Source organism: Rhinoraja longicauda, chromosome 21 (genome assembly GCF_053455715.1).
Source record: "Rhinoraja longicauda isolate Sanriku21f chromosome 21, sRhiLon1.1, whole genome shotgun sequence".
NCBI lineage: Eukaryota > Metazoa > Chordata > Chondrichthyes > Rajiformes > Arhynchobatidae > Rhinoraja > Rhinoraja longicauda.
In genome coordinates, this window is record NC_135973.1 from 23,949,456 (window position 1) to 23,969,714 (window position 20,259).

General features: G+C 45.6%; 1 protein-coding gene and 1 non-coding gene across 3 annotated transcripts in view; one reads left to right on the top strand and one right to left on the bottom strand.

Moving 5' to 3' along the window:
* rab26 (RAB26, member RAS oncogene family) overlaps positions 1-20,259 on the top strand; it is a 240,482-nt gene that overhangs the window by 207,070 nt on the left and 13,153 nt on the right. The window lies entirely within an intron of this gene.
* trnaf-gaa (transfer RNA phenylalanine (anticodon GAA)) lies at positions 14,368-14,440 on the bottom strand. Its single transcript has one exon. It is a non-coding gene; the product is annotated as a tRNA-Phe (tRNA).

The window sequence follows — 20,259 nt, forward strand, 5'->3', positions numbered from 1 at the left end:
GGATAACAGTGAACTACAGCGCACTTATTAAATCAGGAATGTCAGAAGGTTTAGAACGAAGCCTCAGCAATAACAGAACCACAACTTGAACCGTAATCATTCTCCATGTGTGATGAATTGCAAGGAAATCGTGAGGTCAAAAGATGTTTGCCTTGATATTTATCCACATTCAGTTTACAACCTCCCCCCCCCCCTGCCTCCTTCCCCCCCACCCCCTTGCCTCCCTCTCCCCACCCCCCCTGCCTCCCTCCCCCCCACCCCCCTGCCTCCCTACCCCAGTCATCCTTCCAGTTCCACAGTTCGCATTCTTGTATCCCTCTCATTATCACCTCTTCCACAGCCAAAAATGAGCTATTATGTACTCCACCCTTCCTGAGGTCATCTGTGCCGGCCCTGATGTGTTCTGACCTTTTCTCGCCTCCAATTCCCCTCCCCCTCCGCCTCTATTTATTCAGTCTGAAGAAGGGCACCATCCCAAAACATCACCTATTCCTTTTCTCTAGAGATGCTGCCTGGCCCGCTGAGTTACACCAGCACTTTGTGTCCATCTACATTTATGTCCAAGGTATTTATTCACAAAATGCTGGAGTAACTCAGCAGGTCAGGCAGCATCTCAGGAGAGAAGGAATGGATGACGTTTCGGGTCGAGACCCTTCTTCAGAGGTCCCAGCAGAGATCCTTGTGGGACTCCACTGCCCACAGACCTCCAGAATGAATATTGTCCTTCCACCACTTCCCTCTGTCTTCTATCAGTAAGCCAGTTCTGAATCCATACCACCAAGTCATCTGTTACTCCTGTGCACCTTAAATGTCTGGATCAGCCTACCATGGGGGACTTTATCAAATGCCTTTCCTAAATCCATGTAGACAGCATCCATCGCCCTCCCCTCATCAATCACTTGTGTCAGCTCCACAGAAAATGGGCGGCATGGTGATGCATTGAGTTGCAAGCCTAACAGTGTTCGATCCTGACTATGGGTGCTTGTCTGTATGGAGTTTGTACGTTCTCCCCGTGACCTGTATGGGTCTTCTCCAGGATCAACCGTTTCCCCCCCATACTCCAAAGACAAACAGGGTTTGTAGGTTAATTGGCTTGGTATAATTGTAAAATTGTCCCTAGTGTGTGTAGCATAGTGTTAACATGTAGGGGGTTTCAATGAGGTCCCCTCTCGTCCTTCTAAACTCAAAGGAGTACAGGGCCAAAGCTATCAAACGCTCATCATACGTTACCAATCATCCCCGGGATCATTCTTGTAAACCTCCTCTGGACCCTCTCCAGCGCCATCATGTCCTTCCTCAAACATGTGGCCCAGAAATGATCATTAAGGCTGTCAAGGGTTATGGGGGAGAAGGCAGGAGAATGGGGTTGAGAAGGAAGGACAGATCAGCCATGAATGAATGTCAGGTAGACCTGATGGGCTGAATGGCCGAATTCTGCTCCTAGAACATATGAACATGAAAATCTCTTCTTAACTCTCCAAATGTGGTCAGACCAGGGCCCTACATCCTTTCTTTTATATTCTAGTCCTCTCATAATAAATGCTAATGTTGCAATTGCCTTCCTTGCTACCGATTCAACTTCCAAAATTAACCTTTTGGGAATCCTGCACCAGGTCCAAATCCCTTTGCACCTCTGAATGATACAGACATAGATTCAATGGGCTAAATGGTCTTGTTTTATGTTGCAAGGAAATTAATGAAATAATTAGGAGTGTTCTAGCAGTCGATTGGCAAATTAAGCATGTCTCGGTACATCCATCCGAAGTTTAAAATGGTTCAGATAAAAACAGAGCAAATGGCTGCTTCCATTAACGTTGTTCAAATGTCCGCATGATGGTCATAATCAAGCTCAGCAGACTGGTGTGTGAAGTAAACACAGTTTCTGGCCATATCATCCTTCTGGAATGCGTTTCATGTGATGCCAGGTTATTTCGTTCCAGTGAAGCAATGAACAGGCAAGATATTTGCAGCAATGTAATCTATCCGTAATTAAAAAGTTTCGTAGCCAAGATGGGTGTGTTTGAGTGGGGCAGCAGTCAAGTTACTGTTCGATCCTGACTAAGGGTCTGGCTGTAAGGAGTTTGCACGTTCTCCCTGTAGTGTGCTCCATGTGCTCCAATTTCCTCCCACATTCCAAAGATAAACAGATTTGTAGGTTAATTGGCTTTGGTAAAATTGCAAATTGTGTAGGATGGTGTTAATGTATGGGGTGATCAATGGGTGGCAAGGACTTGGTGGACCGGAGAGCCTGTTTCCACGCTGTATCTTTAAAGCCTAAATGATGTTACATCTTGAGCTTACCTGTCTTAACATTGCCCACTATAACCTATTGATCCACTGACCCTTTACACATCGGAGATGAGGTGAAGCGAAGGGCCAGCACAGTGACGCAGTTAGTAGAGCCTCTGCCTCACGGCTTCTGAGACCAAGTTTCCATCCTGACCTCGAGTGTTGTCAGCGTGGAGTTTGCATGTTCCCCCTGCAACCACGAGGGTTTCCTCCAGAAGCTCCGGTTTCCTCCCACATCCCAAAGACGTGCGGGGTTTGCAGGTTAATTGGCCTCTGGAAATTCCCCCTCGTGTGTAGGAAGTGGATGGGAAAGTGGGATAACATAGAACCAGTGAGTGAATGGGTGATCGATGGTCAGTGTGGACTCGGTGGGCTGAAGGGCCTGGTTCCATGCTGTATCCCAAAAGTAAATTAAATATAACTGGGGTGCCAAACATCAACCAACGGTAATAAAGCACGTTATATTTCAAAGTCACTGGACTTAATTAGTTCCTCACCCCGTCTCTGTAACCCCCTTTTTTTGCCTCCCCTCCCCTCCCCTCCCCTCCCCTCCCCTCCCCTCCCCTCCCCCTGCCCTCCACCCCCCTGGAGTAGAGTCCACACTCCAGATAGATTTGACTCTCATTTCACTCCTGCCATTGGGCAGAGGGTGTAGGCGCCTGCAAACTGTAATTAAATTCTCGCTGGAATTTAGAAGATTGAGGGGGGATCTTATAGAAACTTACAAAATTCTTAAGGGGTTGGACAGTCTAGATGCAGGAAGATTGTTCCCGATGTTGGGGAAGTCCAGAACAAGGGGTCACAGTTTAAGGATAAGGGGGAAGTCTTTTAGGACCGAGATGAGAAAGTTTTTTTTCACACAGAGAGTGGTGAATCTGTGGAATTCTCTGCCACAGAAGGTAGTTGAGGCCAGTCCATTGGCTATATTTAAGAGGGAGTTAGATGTGGCCCTTGTGGCTAAAGGGATCAGGGGGTATGGAGAGAAGGCAGGTACGGGATACTGAGTTGGATGATCAGCCATGATCATATTGAATGGCGGTGCAGGCTCGAAGGGCCGAATGGCCTACTCCTGCACCTATTTTCTATGTTTCTATGTTTCTATGTAACGTCCAGGTTCAGGAGCAGCTTCTTCCCCACAACCATCAGGCTATTAAACACTACAATCTGCAAATAGGCTCCAAACTATACAGACCTGGGGACATTATTTTTGCACTATTATTTTCTATTTATTTGACTTTTTAAAATATATATACTGAACTTTTTTGTGTTGTTATGGGTTTTACGGACACTATGTTTGCACATCTGTTGTGCTGCTGCAAGTAAGAATTTCATCGTTCCGTTTCAGGACTTATGACAATAAAAGGCTCTTGACTTTTGACTCGTTGAAAAGTGCCTTTCATATTCTGAGGATGTGAAAGGAGTTTAGTGTCCTTGCTATTTAGGGATACGATGCTGCTGTGAAGGTTAATTGGCTTCTGTAAAAAAAATTGTTCCTAAGTGCTTAGGATAGAACTAGTGTAAGGGTGATTCCTGGTCGGCATGGGCTTGGTGGGCCGAAGGGCCTGTTTCCATGCTGTGTCTCTAAACGAAACTAAAGAGTTGCAGAGTCCATCATAAATGCATTTGGTTATGTATTTATTCAGATTGTATTTGTTCAGTCTGACTAGCAAAGAATATTTTCAAGGCTATTTCCCTTACTTTACAAGCTGTGAGCAATGACAATTGATGTCACTACATGGTTTTGTCAGTGGGATGTATTCTGGAAATGACATGAATCAAAATTAATTGCAGCAGATTAACATGCATCCCCAGTATTGACTAGCACTCTCATCTTTGATACAGTGAGTTGTTGGTTTAAATACTGTTGCAGAGATTTGAGCGCATAATTTAGACGGACTCTTCAACATTGCACTGGGGGAATGCTGTCCAGGCTTAGATCCCATCACTTTGATGAAAGAATATGCTGAGGTCTCATTTCTTATCAGGTGTGTGAAAGAAATGCCGTGACAATGCTTTCAAGTAGAGCAGACAAGTCCGTTCTAAGAGGCATCAACGGCATCTTTCCTCTACCAAGATCACCTACATTTTGGTTAGACTTTAATTAGGCTGCATTCAGTGTGTTGTGTGCAGTTCTGGTCAACCCATTACAGGAAGGGCATGGAGGCTTTGGAGAGGGTGCAGAAGAGGTATACCAGAATGCCAATTGGATTAGGGGGTATTAGCTACAAGGAGAACGACGCAGTGGCACAGCGGTAGAGTTGCTGCCTTACAGCGCCAGAGACCCAGGTTCAATCCTGACCATGGGTGCTGTCTGTACGGAGTTTGTACGTTCCATCTGTGACTGCGTGGGTTTTTCTCCAGGTACTCCGGTTTTGTAATTGTAAATTGTCCCTAGTATGTGTAGGATAGTACAGGGTGGATCGCTGGTCAGCACAGACTTGGTGGGCCGAAGGGCCTGTTTCCACGCTGTATCTCAGAAGTCTAAAATAGAGGTTCAACAGACTTCATTTAATAAAAATGAACTGCAGATGCAGGTTTTTAACAAAGATAGACACAAAGTGCTGGAGAAACTCAGCGGGTCAGGCAGCATCTCTGGAGAACATGGATAGGTGACATCTCATGTCAGGACTGAAGAAATTTCAGTTCTGAAAAAGGTTTCCAATCTGAAGAAGAGTCTCGACCCGAAACATCACCTATCCATTTTCTCCAGAGATGCTGCCTGACCCACTGAGTTACTCCTGCATTTTGTGGCCATCTTTTGCACAGATTTGGATTGCTTTCTCTAGAATGACAAAGATTGAGGGGGAGACCTGTTAAAAGTATACAAAGTTATAAGAGCATAGACGGGGTAGACAATCCTGAGTGGAAATGTCAAGAGGCGAGAGGACACAGCTTGAAGGTGAGAGAGGCAACGTTTAAAGGAGATGTACGGGGCAGGTTTTTTCAGACAGAGGGTGGTGGGTGCCTGAAACAAGCTGCTAGGGGTAGTGGTGGCGGCAGATACAATAGTGGCATTTAAGAGGCTTTTAGATAGGTACATGGATATGCAGGGAATGGAGGGATATGGACTATGTGCAGGCAGATGAGATTCGTTGATCTTGGCATCATGTTCAGCACAGACATTATGGGCCGAATGGCCTGTTCCTGTGCTGTACTCTTCAGTGATCTATACAGATGATCTGGCCACTGTGAGATTTGTACCTGCACTTCATCCATTTGGGAATTCTTGAGAATGCTTGAGTATTACATCAGTTTGTTTTTTCATACATAATTATTTGATCTCATTGCCCTTTTGATAAAGGGCACTGTTGACATTTTAAAAGTGCAAACACCGCAGATTTATTAATGAGGCTAAAAATGGGTTGATAGCAAATAAATAATCACCGTCTCCATCCGCAGATTACTTTAATATTTTAGTAGTTCACAATTTAGTTTCTTTGTACTACCTCGGACAACACGACAATCTTTGTGCAATTTTGCTGATTAGTATTCATTGTTGCATTTATCATTACTGTATTTTTTTGTTTGTTTACTCTGTAAGTTTCATATGAACAAGGAATTTCATGGCTCCCTGGTGTATGTGACCGTGAACGAATCTGACTCTGAAAACTAATCAGGCTTTGGAGAGGGTACTGAGGAGATTTGCCGGATTGCTAACCCGGATTAAAGGGTTTCGGCTACAAGGAAAGGTTGGATCAACTTGGATTGTTTTCTCTGGAACATCAGAGGTTGAGGGGAGACTTGATAGAAGTCTATAAAATTATGCGATACGATAGTAACTTTTAAAGATACAATGGCGGCATTTAAGAGGCTTTTAGATAGGCAAATGGAAATGCAGGGAAATAGAGGGATCATGTGCACGGGCCAGTGAGATTTGTTTGACTCATTGTGGGCTGAAAGGTCCATTCCTGCATTGTACTGTTCTATGAGGGGCATAGATAGGGTAGACAGTCAGAACCCTTTTCCCCAGGGTGGAAATGTCGCCACTAGAGGGCACAGCTATAAGGTGAGAGGGGGAAAGTTTACTGGAGATGAGCAGGGCAAGTTTTTTACACAGAGAGTGGTGAGGGCCAGGAACACACTGCCAGGGTTGATGGTGGAGGCAGATACGATAGTGGCGTTTAAAAGGCTTTTAGATAGGAACGTGGAAGTGGAGGGAATTGAGGGACATGGATCATGTTCAGGTGGATAAGATCAGTTTAACTTGGCAGTATCTTTTTGGCATAAACATTGTGGGCCGAAGGGCCCGTTCTTGTGCTATACTGTTCTATGTTCTACGCTCTATGAAATCCCTTCCACCCCACATCAGCATGCCTTCTCTATCTCCCCTCCCCCTCCCTCCCCACTCCTCTATCCTCTTCCTCTATCTCTTCGTCCACATCCACTCCCTCTCTCCTCTCTCTGTTGGAAGTTTCCGTGACAAGTTAACAGATTGGCAGCGGTAAAGTTGCTGCCTTACAGTGCCAGAGACCCGGGTTCAATCCTGACTATGGGTGCTATCTGTACAGAGTTTGTACGTTCTCCCAATGACTGCGTGGGTTTTCTCCGGGTGCTCTGGTTTCCTCCCACACTCCAAAGACGTACAGGTTTGTAGGTTAATTGGCTTTGGTAACAATTGTAAAATTACCCCTAGTATTAGTGTATTGGATAATCGCTGGTCGGCACAGATGCAGTGGGCCGAAGGGCCTGCTTCCGCACTGTATCTTCAAAGTCTAAAGATGGTCTTGGCATCACGTTGTGGGGAGAAAGGCCTCTTCTTGTGCTGTGCTGTTCTACATTCTAAAATCAGAGATACCCAGATGCCATGAATGCTAAAAAAATATTTTCCATATTTTCCTCAAACCAAATGGCCATAGATATTCTAAATCCAATGGTTTATTCTAAAGCCATTATCAAGTGAATTCTCTGCTTGCTCAAAGCATTTGATGAATTGTGGACATGCCAGTTGCTTGTGCAATGGTTTTGGCAGGATGAAGGGGCTTATTTAATGAACACTGATCGTGGACCATAAAATGCTTCGAAACATGCTCCCACTGCTGCTGTTAAACTAACTGATGTCCACCGAGTTCACTGTAAGTCATGGCTTCTTTGAATCATCAGTAAATTCTGAGCCTCCGCCTATTTCTCGACAGTGCAAATATTAGTCAGCAGTTAACTGATTCATTTTTCATTTCCTTTGGGACTTAAACCAGTGTTGCCAATTTCCCAGGATCAGCTTGGAATCAACAAAACGTGGAAGATTAATCAGCCACGCACTGGCGTCAACAACAGGCCAGAAAAATATCGCAGGATCGTTTTTTTTTCCCCCTTTACTTTTAGCACCTTCGTTTATCATTTATAAACCCACTGGAGTTGGAAATGACAAAGGGTCTTTCACAGCCGTAGAGTCACGTAGTCATACAGCATGGAAACAGGCCCTTCAGCCCAGCTTGCCCAAGCCGACCAACATGCCCCATCTATCACCTGTCAGCGTTTGGCCCATATTACTCTAAACCTGTCCGATCCATTTACCTGTCTAGATGTTTCTTAGACGTTGTGATGGTACTTGTTTGATAGTAGTCAATGGCAAAAACAGAAAATGGTGGAAATACTTAATGCAATAGGCTTTTTTCACTCAGTAAAGTGCTAGCCGACTCAACCTCCCCCTGTAACTCAGGCTCTTGAGTCCTGGCAACATCCTCGTAAATCTTGTCGGCACCCTTTCCAGCTTTACTTTCACATCTTTCTGACCAAAACCAAACATGATACAGTAAATGTGGCCTTACTAATGCTTTAATGCTGTAACAGGAACTCCCAACTTCTATACTCAGTAAGTGTAGGAAGGAACTACAGATGCTGGTTTACACCAAAAATAGACACAAAATGCTGCAGTATCTCAGCGGGACAGGCAGCATCTCTGGAGAGAAGGAATGAGTAACGTTTCGTCTTGAGATCCTTCTTCAGACTGAGTCAGGGGAGTGGGAAACTAGAGATATGGAAGGGCACAAATACAATACAATACAATACAATACAATACAATACAATATATCTTTATTGTCATTGTACCCAGGGGTACAACGAGATTGGGAATGCGCCTCCCATACGATGCAATAATTTAAGTAATTAACAGCAACCCAACGAAATGAAACAATTGTAACAGTTTTTAGACAGGGTAAAGTGCAAGTTGATCTATGCGTTGTGGCCATCCGGCTCAGCAGGACCGGTTCATAGCAGCTATGGCCCTGGGGATGAAGCTGTTTCAGAGTCTCGAGGTGCGGGCGTAGAAGGCCTTGTATCGTCTGCCCGATGGAAGGAGTTCGAACAGACTGTTGCAGGGGTGTGAAGAGTCTTTGTGGATGCTGGTGGCTTTTCTGAGGCATCGTGTGTTGTAGATGCCCTCCAAGTCTGGTAGCTGTATTCCGATGGCCCTCTGAGCTCTATGGACTACCCGCTGTAGAGCTTTCCTTTCTGCCTCCGTGCAGCTGAGGTACCACACAGGGATGCCATGCGTTAGGATGCTCTCTATGGTGCAGCGGTAGAAGGTCGTCAGCAGCTGTTGGGGTAGACCAGACTTTTTCATGAAAGGTGTGAAAAGGACAGATTAAAGCAGACGATGACCAAGGAAATGTAGAATGGTTCATTGTTGGCTGATGGGGAAAGTGACAACGTGGCATACAAACAGTAAAATTAATCAGGTCAATGAAACTAGTCGGAGAACTAGGGTGGGGGGGGCGGTGGGGAGAGAGAGAGAGAGAGAGAGGAGAGAGAGAGAAGAGAGAGAGAGAGAGAGAGAGAGAGAGAGAGAGATGAGAGAGAGAGAGAGAGAGAGAGAGAGAGAGAGAGAGAGAGAGAGAGAGGAGAGAGAGAGAGAGAGAGAGGGAGAGGGAGAGGGAGAGAGGGAGGAGGGAGGGGGAGAGGGAGGGATGGAGGGAGGGAGAGAGGGAGGGAGGGAGGGAGAGAGGGAGAGAGGGAGGGAGAGAGGGAGAGAGGGAGGGAGAGAGAGAGAGAGAGAGAGAGAGAGAGAGAGAGAGAGAGAGAGAGAGAGAGAGAGAGAGAGAGAGAGAGAGAGAGAGATGCAAAATTTGAGGTAATGTTCCTCCAATTTCCACTGGGCCTCACTCTGACAGTGGAGGAGAAAGGTCAGTGTGGGAATGAGAAGGGGAGTTAAAGTGTGTAATAACTGGGAGTTCTGTAGGCTCCAATGAGCAACTGTGAAGGCAGATTAAATCTTTTGCAGATACCTGTTGTATGGCCTGTACGGTGGTGCAGCGGTAGAGTTGCTGCCTTACAGCACCAGAGGCCCGGGTTCCATCCTGACCACAGGTGCTGCCTGTACGGATTTTGTACGTTCTCCCTGTGACCACACAGGTTTTCTCTGGAGACCCAGTTTCCTCCTAAACAGCGAAGAAGTACAGGTTTGCAGGTTAATTGGCTTTGGTAAAAATTGTAAACTGTCCCCGTGAGTAGGATAGCGCTAGTGTACGGGGATCGCCGGTCGCGCCGACTCAGTGGGCTGAAGGACCTGTTTCCGCTCTGTATCACTGAACTCTAGTCAAGTGGTGCATAAAAGCCAGGCTTAGGTCTACATTTATTATTGTTATCTGTGCCAAGGTAGAGTGAAAAGCTTTGTTTTGCATGCTATCCACACAGGTCAGATAATACTATACATGCATACAATCAAGTCAAACACATGTGCAATAGGTAGAGCAAAGGGGAAGATACAGAGTGCAGAATATAGTTCTCAGAATAGTAGCGTACCAGTTCCATAGACAAAGCCCAATGTCCTGCAGTGGGGTAGAGGTGAATTGGACCGTACCCTCGCGTAGTGAAGGACCATTCAGAAGCTTGATAACAGAAGGGAAGTTGTACCAGCGTGGATGTTTTGGGCCGAATTGCCTCGTTCAGGGCTCTACATCCTATATAATCCTCCGTGAAGTAAGCACTAGGGGAGGCAGTATTTAGTTTAGTTTAGTTTTGAGATAAACCATGGAAACAGGCCCTTCGGCCCACCAAGTCCGGGCCAACCAACGATCATCCACACATTACGCACTAGGGGTAATCTTTGCAGAGACCAATTAACACGGAAGCCTACATATCTTTGAAATGTGGGAGGAAACCAGAGCACCCGGAGAAAACCCACGCAGTCACAGGGAGAGTGTACAAACTCCGTACAGACAGCACTCATAGTCAGGATCGAACCTGGGTCTCTGGCGCTGTAAGGCTGCAACTCTACCGCTGCACCACTGTGCCGTCCCTGTGACAGGGGCATTTGACGGGATTTGTTCACATTGATCTCGGGGATGATAGTTGGGCCCGAGTGTGAGATCAAACCTTGCACTAGGACCTGATGGATAACTATTCAATGACAAAGAACAGAAGGAAGAATGAAGCTGTGTGTGTTGCTAGTGGGTTTTTTCACCAACTGTAGTCTGCTACTATGAAGCTGTTGTTCACAGAGCCATCGATCCCTGCTACGAACCTCAAGGGCATTTGTTTACAAATTAAAACAGTTTATTAATAGCCTTTCCCAACCTTACTGAGAACACATTCTGATCCTGCCCACAGTTCTGATGGAAGGTTGCAGGTGCTTCCCCATTTCAAACAGCCAGACTAATTCTCCAATGTTAAAAAGAAGAAACTTGCATTCCAACCACATTCCAATCGGTTTTATAGCCAGTGAATTAATTCTAAAGTCTAGTCACTGCTGTGTGGGACGTGGAAAAACTGCACTGACAAATTACCTGTCTTTATCGGGGAAGGTTGCAACAGTGATCTGGCCTGAGAGAAGGTGACATTGCTATCTAAAGTTACAGGAGATTTAGAATGGGCTAGGTTTATTAAGGGCGGCACAGTGGTGCAATGGTAGAGTTACTGCCTTACTGTGCCAAAGACCAGGTTCGATCCTGACTACAAGTGCTGTCTGTACGGAGTTTGCATGATCTCCCTGTGACCACATGCGTTTTCTTCCAGTGTCCCACGTGAATTGTAAATTGTCCCTAGTGTGCAGAATAGCGCTTGTGTGATCGCTGGTTGGTGCTGACTCAGTGGGCCGAAAGGATGGTGGGTGTGTGGAATGAGCTGCCGGAGGAGGTAGTTGAGGCAGGTATTATCGCGACGTTTAAGAAACGTTTAGACAGATACGTGGATAAGGCAGGTTTCGAGGGATCTAGGCCAAAAGTAGGCAGATGGGACTCGTGTGGATGGAACATTCCCGGAATGGCGGGACTATCATATGTTGAAAGACTGGAGCGACTAGGCTTGTATACACTGGAATTTAGAAGGATGAGAGGAGATCTTATCGAAACGTATAAGATTATTAAGGGGTTGGACAAGTTAGAGGCAGGAAACATGTTCCCAATGTTGGGGGAGTCCAGAACAAGGGGCCACAGTTTAAGAATAAGCGGTAGGCCATTTAGAACTGAGATGAGGAAAAACGTTTTCAGTCAGAGAGTTGTGAATCTGTGGAATTCTCTGCCTCAGAAGGCAGTGGAGGCCAATTCTCTGAATGTATTCAAGAGAGAGCTGGATAGAGCTCTTAAGGATAGCGGAGTCAGGGGGTATGGGGAGAAGGCAGGAACGGGGTACTGATTGAGAATGATCAGCCATGATCACATTGAATGGCGGTGCTGGCTCGAAGGGCCGAATGGCCTCCTCCTGCACCTATTGTCTATTCTCTATTGACAAGTTGGGCCGAATGGCCTGTTTCCACGCTGTAAGACTGTATAATTCTATGTATCTCTGAAAATCTTCTTTAAGCTTTCGTCTTGCAAGTTCAAAACTATGTCGACGGAGTTTTGGATGTGCAAGTTTATTTAGGTTAGATGGAAGGAGGTTAGTTTAGGGGTGTGTGAGAAGAATGAAGGTTAGTGGTGACAGGGACATGACTGAGAATTCAGCGACAAATTACCTGAGGAAGGAATGTCCATGAAGGTAGCTCCAGAGACTGAGCGTAAATAGACTCACATGAATCAAGAGACTTTTGGACTTTGGACTTTTTTCTTTGTAAACAGCACCGAAATCTGTGGAAGGATGCATTTGTGGATGGATCGTGCAAAATAATTTCACTGCGCTGTGGGTACGTGACAATAAAGAACCATTGAACCATTGAATTGTTGTTTCATTTAGGAATATTTTGAAGGTCATGGAAAGGATACTTACTAAAATGGTTCTGGGAATGAACAGTTTCAGTTGCAATGTTAGTGAGGGGGGGAAACTGGAGCAAAACAGATTGAGAGAAAATTGTAGACACATGGAACTGCAGATGCTGGTTTACAGGAAAAGACGCAAAGCGCTGGAGGAACTCAGCGGGTCAGGAAGCATCTCTGGAGAATGTGGATAGGTGATGTTTCCGGATCTGAAATGTCACCTGTCCATGTTCTCCAGAGATGCTGCCTGACCCGCTGAGTTACTCCAGCACTTTATGTCCTTTTGTGTAAACCAGCCCGACATGAGACGTCACCTGTCCATGTCCTCCAGAGGTGCTGCCTGACCTGCTGAGTTAGTCCAGCACTTTATGTCCATTTCAGCTCTATAAGACTTTGGTTAGGCCACATTTGGAGTACTGCGTGCAGTTCCAGTCACCCCATTGCAGGAAGCAAGTGTAAGCTTTGGAAAGGGTACAGAGGAGGTTGAAAGAATGATGCCTGGATTAAGGGGTATTAGCTATAAGGAGAGTTTAGGCAGATGTGTATTATTTTCTCTGGTGCACCAGAGGTTGCAGGGAGACCCGATAGAGGTATATAACATTATGAGAGACATAAGAATGGTAGAAAGTCAGAACCTTTCAGCCAGGATGAAGATATTAAATACTAGCTTTAAGATGAGAGGGGCAAAGTTTAAAGGAGATGTGCTGGGTACACAGATGGTGGTGGGTGCCTGGAACGTGCTGCCAGGGGTGGTGGAGGAAGATATGATGGTGGCATTTACAGTAAGAGGCTTTTGCATTGGCACATGGATATGCAGGGAATGGAAGGCCATGGATTATTATGCAGGCAGGTACAAGTTGGCATCATATATCCGGCATGGACATTGTAGGCGGAATGGCCTTGTCCTGTGCTGTACTGTTCCAGGTATCTTGCTCCAATCAGTAGCTTCATCTACTCATAACATAAGAAACGTAGGTAGACACAAAATGCTGGAGTAACTTAGCGGGTCAGGCAGCATCTCTGGAGAGAAGGAATGGGTGACGTTTCAGGTCGAGACCCTTCTTCAGACCCGACCCGAAACGTCACCCATTCCTTCTCTCCAGAGATGCTGCCTGACCCACTGAGTTATTCCAGCATTTTGTGTCTACCTTCGATTTAAACCAGCATTTGCAGTTTTTTTTTCCAGCACATAAGAAACGTAAGCAGGATTAGACCATCCAGCCACTTATTGATGCACCACCATTCGATGAGACCATGGCTTATCTGTTACCTCAGCACACCTTTTCCCTACTAACCTCACATCTTGATTCTCTTAATATAAAACATCAAGCAGTACAGTGCAGGAACAGGCCCTTTGTCCCATGATGTATTGATCTGTACTGAACATGCTGCCAAGTTAAACGAATCTCAAAGATAGACACAAAATGCTGGAGCAACTTAGCGGGTCAGAACCCTTCCTCAGACTCGAAACCTCACCTATTCCTTTTCTCTAGAGATGCTGCCTGACCCGTTGAGTTATTCCAGCATTTTGTATCTATCTTTGGTATAAACCAGCATCAGCAATTTCTTCCTATACCATAAACCTGCCTGTTTGTGATCCAAATCCCTCCATTCCCTGCATTTCCACGAGCCTACGTAAAAGCCTCTTAAACGCCATTATCATATCTGCCTCCACCAACACCCAAGGCAGCACATTCCAGGCACCCACCACCCTCTGCGTAAAATATACCCAGCTTGCACATTTTCTTTGAACTATGTCGCTCTCACCTTAAACCTATGCCTCCCTAGTATTTAATGTTTCCAAAAGGATACAAGTGTTGGAGTAACTGGACGGGTCAGTTCTGCAGAGATCTTTGGAGATGCATGGATCGGTGATGTTTTGGGTAGACACCCTTCTTCAGTAAAGCTTAATTGTAAATACATGCACCAATTAATTTAAAGTAATAAGAATCAATGCCAAAACCCGGGATTGAACCAGGGACCTTTAGATCTTCAGTCTAACGCTCTCCCAGCTGAGCTATTTCGGCTATATTTCCATCCTGGGTAAAAGGTTCTAACTGTCAACCCTATTATGTTCTCCCCTCAACCTCCTTGTTCGGTGAAACACATGGTGATCTACGAGGATACACATGCATTGAAAATTGCAACAAGAGGGCCATTAAAAATGTGTTAACTTTCATTATCATCAGCCTCCCAAATAATGCATTGCTTTAGGAACTCGATGTACTAATAATTTTAACACAGGCCTAACTGCCTCATTATGAGTGTTTGTAGTACACCTCTTTGAAGTTTCATCGTTTATAATTGATCTTCTGTGAGAAGGACGATCATTTTATAGCCTTTGGGAATTGTTTCATTAACGTAGCTTGCAGCTTATTTTCCACAGACTTGTGATGAGGTTGACATATTTCAATCTAAAGCTTGATTAACTCCGGATGGCCTCATGAACGAGATTAAATTCTGAGGTAATTGTTAGAAATTTTTAAGACCCGGGTTCGATCCTGACCTCGGGGTGCTGTCCGTGTGGAGTTTGCATGTTCTCCCTGTGACCGTGTGGGTTTCCTCCGGGTGCTCCAGTTTCTTCCCACATCACAAAGACGTGCAGGTTTGTTGGTTAATTGGTTTCTGTAAATGTCTCTAGTGTGCAGGATAGTGCAAGCATAAGGATGATCGCTGGTCGGCGTGGACACGCTGGGCCGAAAGCCATATCTCCACACCGTATCTCGATGCTAACGTAAACGACCATAATAGTGCAAGTATGTAATGCAACCCTAATACAAAGTCCATAGTAATTAGGTGCTGTGGTCAGAGTCGTGTAGGGTGGTTCAAGAACCTGATGGTTGATGGGGAGAAACTGGTCTTGAGACTGGAGGTCACAGTTCTCAGGCTCCTGTACCTTCTTCCTGATGGTAACAGTGAGATGGGAGCATGGCCTGGGTGGAGTGGGTCTTTCCAGACCTTTGTCCTTTGAAATGAGCAAGCTGAGTTTTCACAAAATCGCTTGATCGGCACAGTGGCGCAGTTGGTAGAAGCCACTGCCTCAGAGCGCCAGAGACACGGGTTCATTTCATCACTGAGACATGGTTACAAGAGGACCAGGGCTGGGAACTGAATATCCAGGGGTACACAACGTATAGAAAAGACAGACAGGTGGGCAGAGGGGGTGGGGTTGCTCTGATGGTAAGGAATGATATTCATTCCCTTGCAAGGGGTGACATAGAATCAGGAGATGTTGAATCAGTATGGATAGAAATGAGAAATTGTAAGGGTAAAAAGACCCTAATGGGAGTTATCTATAGGCCCCCAAACAGTAGCCTCGACATAGGGTGCAAGTTGAATCAGGAGATAAAATTGGCGTGTCAAAAATGTGATGCTACTGTGGTTATGGGAGATTTCAACATGCAGGTAGACTGGGAAAATCAGGTTGGAAATGGACCCCAGGAAAGAGAGTTTGTAGAGTGCCTTCGAGATGGATTCTTAGAACAGCTTGTACTGGAGCCTACCAGGGAGAAGGCAATTCTGGATTTAGTGTTGTGTAATGATCCTGATCTGATAAGGGGACTAGAGGTAAAAGAGCCATTAGGAGGCAGTGATCACAACATGATAAGTTTTACTCTGCAAATGGAAAGGCAGAAGGGAAAATCGGAAGTGTCGGTATTACAGTATAGCAAAGGGGATTACAGAGGCATGAGGCGGGAGCTGGCCAAAATTGATTGGAAGGAGGCCCTAGCAGGGAAGACGGTAGAACAGCAATGGCAGGTATTCCTGGGAATAATGCAGAGGTTGCAGGATCAATTTATTCCAAAGAGGTGGAAAGACTCTAAGGGGAGTAAGAGACACCTGTGGCTGACGAGGGAAGTCAGGGACAGCATAAAAATTAAGGAGAGGAAGTATAACATAGCAAAGAAGAGTGGGAAGACAGAGGATTGGGACTCTTTTAAAGAGCAACAAAAGTTAACTAAAAAGGCAATACGGGGAGAAAAGATGAGGTACGAGGGTAAACTAGCCAATAATATAAAGGAGGATAGCAAAAGTTTTTTTAGGTACGTGAAGAGGAAAAAAATAGTCAAGGCAAATGTGGGTCCCTTGAAGACAGAAGCAGGGGAATTTATTATGGGGAACAAAGAAATGGCAGACGAGTTAAACCGTTACTTTGGATCTGTCTTCACTGAGGAAGATACACACAATCTCCCAAATGTTCTAGGGGCCGGAGAACCTAGGGTGATGGAGGAACTGAAGGAAATCCACATTAGGCAGGAAATGGTTTTGGGTAGACTGATGGGACTGAAGGCTGATAAATCCCCAGGGCCTGATGGTCTGCATCCCAGAGTACTTAAGGAGGTGGCTCTAGAAATAGTGGAAGCATTGGAGATCATTTTTCAATGTTCTATAGATTCAGGATCAGTTCCTGTGGATTGGAGGATAGCAAATGTTATCCCACTTTTTAAGAAAGGAGGGAGAGAGAAAACGGGTAATTATAGACCAGTTAGTCTGACATCAGTGGTGGGGAAGATGCTGGAGTCAATTATAAAAGACGAAATTGCTGAGCATTTGGATAGCAGTAACGGGATCATTCCGAGTCAGCATGGATTTACGAAGGGGAAATCATGCTTGACAAATCTACTGGAATTTTTTGAGGATGTAACTAGGAAAATTGACAAGGGAGAGTCAGTGGATGTGGTGTACCTCGACTTTCAGAAAGCCTTCGACAAGGTCCCACATAGGAGATTAGTGGGCAAAATTAGGGCACATGGTATTGGGGGTAGGGTACTGACATGGATAGAAAATTGGTTGACAGACAGAAAGCAAAGAGTGGGGATAAATGGGTCCCTTTCGGAATGGCAGGCAGTGACCAGTGGGGTACCGCAAGGTTCGGTGCTGGGACCCCAGCTATTTACGATATACATTAATGACTTAGACGAAGGGATTAAAAGTACCATTAGCAAATTTGCAGATGATACTAAGTTGGGGGGTAGTGTGAATTGTGAGGAAGATGCAATAAGGCTGCAGGGTGACTTGGACAGGTTGTGTGAGTGGGCGGATACATGGCAGATGCAGTTTAATGTAGATAAGTGTGAGGTTATTCACTTTGGAAGTAAGAATAGAAAGGCAGATTATTATCTGAATGGTGTCAAGTTAGGAGGAGGGGGAGTTCAACGAGATCTGGGTGTCCTAGTGCATCAGTCAATGAAAGGAAGCATGCAGGTTCAGCAGGCAGTGAAGAAAGCCAATGGAATGTTGGCCTTCGTAACAAGAGGGGTTGAGTATAGGAGCAAAGAGGTCCTTCTACAGTTGTACCGGGCCCTGGTGAGACCGCACCTGGAGTACTGTGTGCAGTTTTGGTCTCCAAATTTGAGGAAGGATGTTCTTGCTATGGAGGGCGTGCAGCGTAGGTTCACTAGGTTAATTCCCGGAATGGCGGGACTGTCGTATGTTGAAAGGCTGGAGCGATTGGGCTTGTATACACTGGAATTTAGAAGGATGAGGGGGGATCTTATTGAAACATATAAGATAATTAGGGGATTGGACACATTAGAGGCAGATAACATGTTCCCAATGTTGGGGGAGTCCAGAACAAGGGGCCACAGTTTGAGAATAAGGGGTAGGCCATTTAGAACGGAGATGAGGAAGAACTTTTTCAGTCAGAGAGTGGTGAAGGTGTGGAATTCTCTGCCTCAGAGGGCAGTGGAGGCCAGTTCGTTGGATGCTTTCAAGAGAGAGCTGGATAGAGCTCTTAAGGATAGCGGAGTGAGGGGGTATGGGGAGAAGGCAGGAACGGGGTACTGATTGAGAGTGATCAGCCATGATCGCATTGAATGGCGGTGCTGGCTCGAAGGGCTGAATGGCCTACTCCTGCACCTATTGTCTATTGTCTATTGTCTATTGGTTCAATCCTGACCTTGGGTGCTGTCTGTGTTGAGTTAACGTAGAATATAGACATAGAAAATAGGTGCAGGAGGAGGCCAGTCGGCCCTTAGAGCCAGCACCGCCATTCATTGTGGTCATGGCTGATAATCCACAATCAGTAACCCGTGCCTGCCTTCTCCCCATACCCCTTGATTCCGCTAGCCCCAAGAGCTCTATTTAACTCTCTTTTAAATGCATCCAGTGAATTGGCCTCCACTGCCTTCTGTGGCAGAGAATTCCACAAATTCTCAACTCTCTGGGTGAAAATGTTTTTTTCTCATCTCAGTTTTAAATGGCCTCCCCTTTATTCTTAGACTGTGGTCCCTGGTTCTGGACTCCCCCAACATTGGGAACATTTTTCCTGCATCTAGCTAGTCCCTTTTATAATTTTATATGTTTCTATAAGATCCCTTCTCATCCTTCTAAATTCCAGTCAATGCAAGCCCAGTCCTTCCAATCTTTCATCATATGACAGTCCCGCCGTCCCGGGGATTAACCTCGTGAACCTGCGCTGCATTCCCTCAATAGCAAGGATGTCCTTCCTCAAATTAGGAGACCAAAACTGCACATAATACTTCAGATGTGGTCTCACCGGTGCCCTGTACAACTGCCGAATGACCTATACTCAAATCCTCTCGTTATGAAGGTCAACATACCATTAGTTTGCACTGTGTCCACGTGGGTTCCTTCTGGTTGCTCCAGTTTCCTCCCATGTCCCAACTACGTGCAGGTTTACGGGTTAATTACTCTCTGTAAAAGTGCCCTTAAAATGTAGGGAGTGGATGAGAAAGCGAGATAACATAGAACTAGTGTGGACGGGTTATTGATGGTCGGCATGGACTCGGTGGGCTGAAGGGCCTGTTTCCATGCTGTATTTCTCAACTAAACAGAATACTTACTGATGCAGCTTGTCCTTCTCGATTTATTTACTTAAAATTCCCAGCCAGAAAATTTGGATTTGCTTTCTCATCTCTGGATCATTAGTGTGGACTGTGTGATTACTAAGCCAGTAACAATTACAATGGAACTACACCCGGCAGATGTATTAACAGAAGACTGGCACTTCATCTTTTTAGTTTAGTTTAATTTAGTTTAGAGATACAGAGTGGAAACAGGCCCTTCGGCCCACCGAGTCCATGGCGGCCAATGATAACCCGTCCACTTCTCATCCACTCCCTGCACTAGTTCTATCCGACACACGAGGTCCAATTTTTAAAGAAGCCAATTAACCTACAAACCTGTACGCCTTTGGAGTGGGGGAGGAAACCTGAGCACCCAGGGAAAACCCACCCAGTCACAGGGAGAACGTATAAGCACCGTACAGACAGCATCCGTAGCCAGGATCGAACCTGGGTCTCTTGCGCTGTAAGGCAGCAACTCTACCGCTGCACCACCATGCCACCAATCATCTCTGGATAATTCTCAGAGTTAGTCGACGTGGAGAGGAAGTCTTTAACCCAGGGTAGGGGAATCAGAAACCGGAGGACATGGGTTTACGGTGGGAGGGGCAAGATTTAATACGAGCCTGAAGGCCGACCTTTTCACTCAGAGGATGGTGGGTATATGGAGTGAGCTGCCTGCGGGTGTAGCTGAGGCAGGTACTATAACACATTTAGAATAATTGGAAAGATACAGAAAGAAGAATATGGTTCTCAACATTGTAGCGCACCAGTTCCATAGACAAAGCTCAATGTCCACAATGGAGTAGAGGTGAGGTGTACAGTAACCAAGGTCATGGAAAGATTGTTCAAAAGCCTGATAACAGAGAGGAAGGTTTAAGTGCCATACCTACAGGTAAACAAGATATTTTAAAGAACGGAGCAATTGTATCAGATGTTCGTAGTTCTTTCTCTGGGAATGGCAGGCAAAGAGTTGCCACACTCTGGCTCCATCTTCCATGGAAGTGGCTGTTCCTGGGTCTGCTGGTGTGCACTTTCAC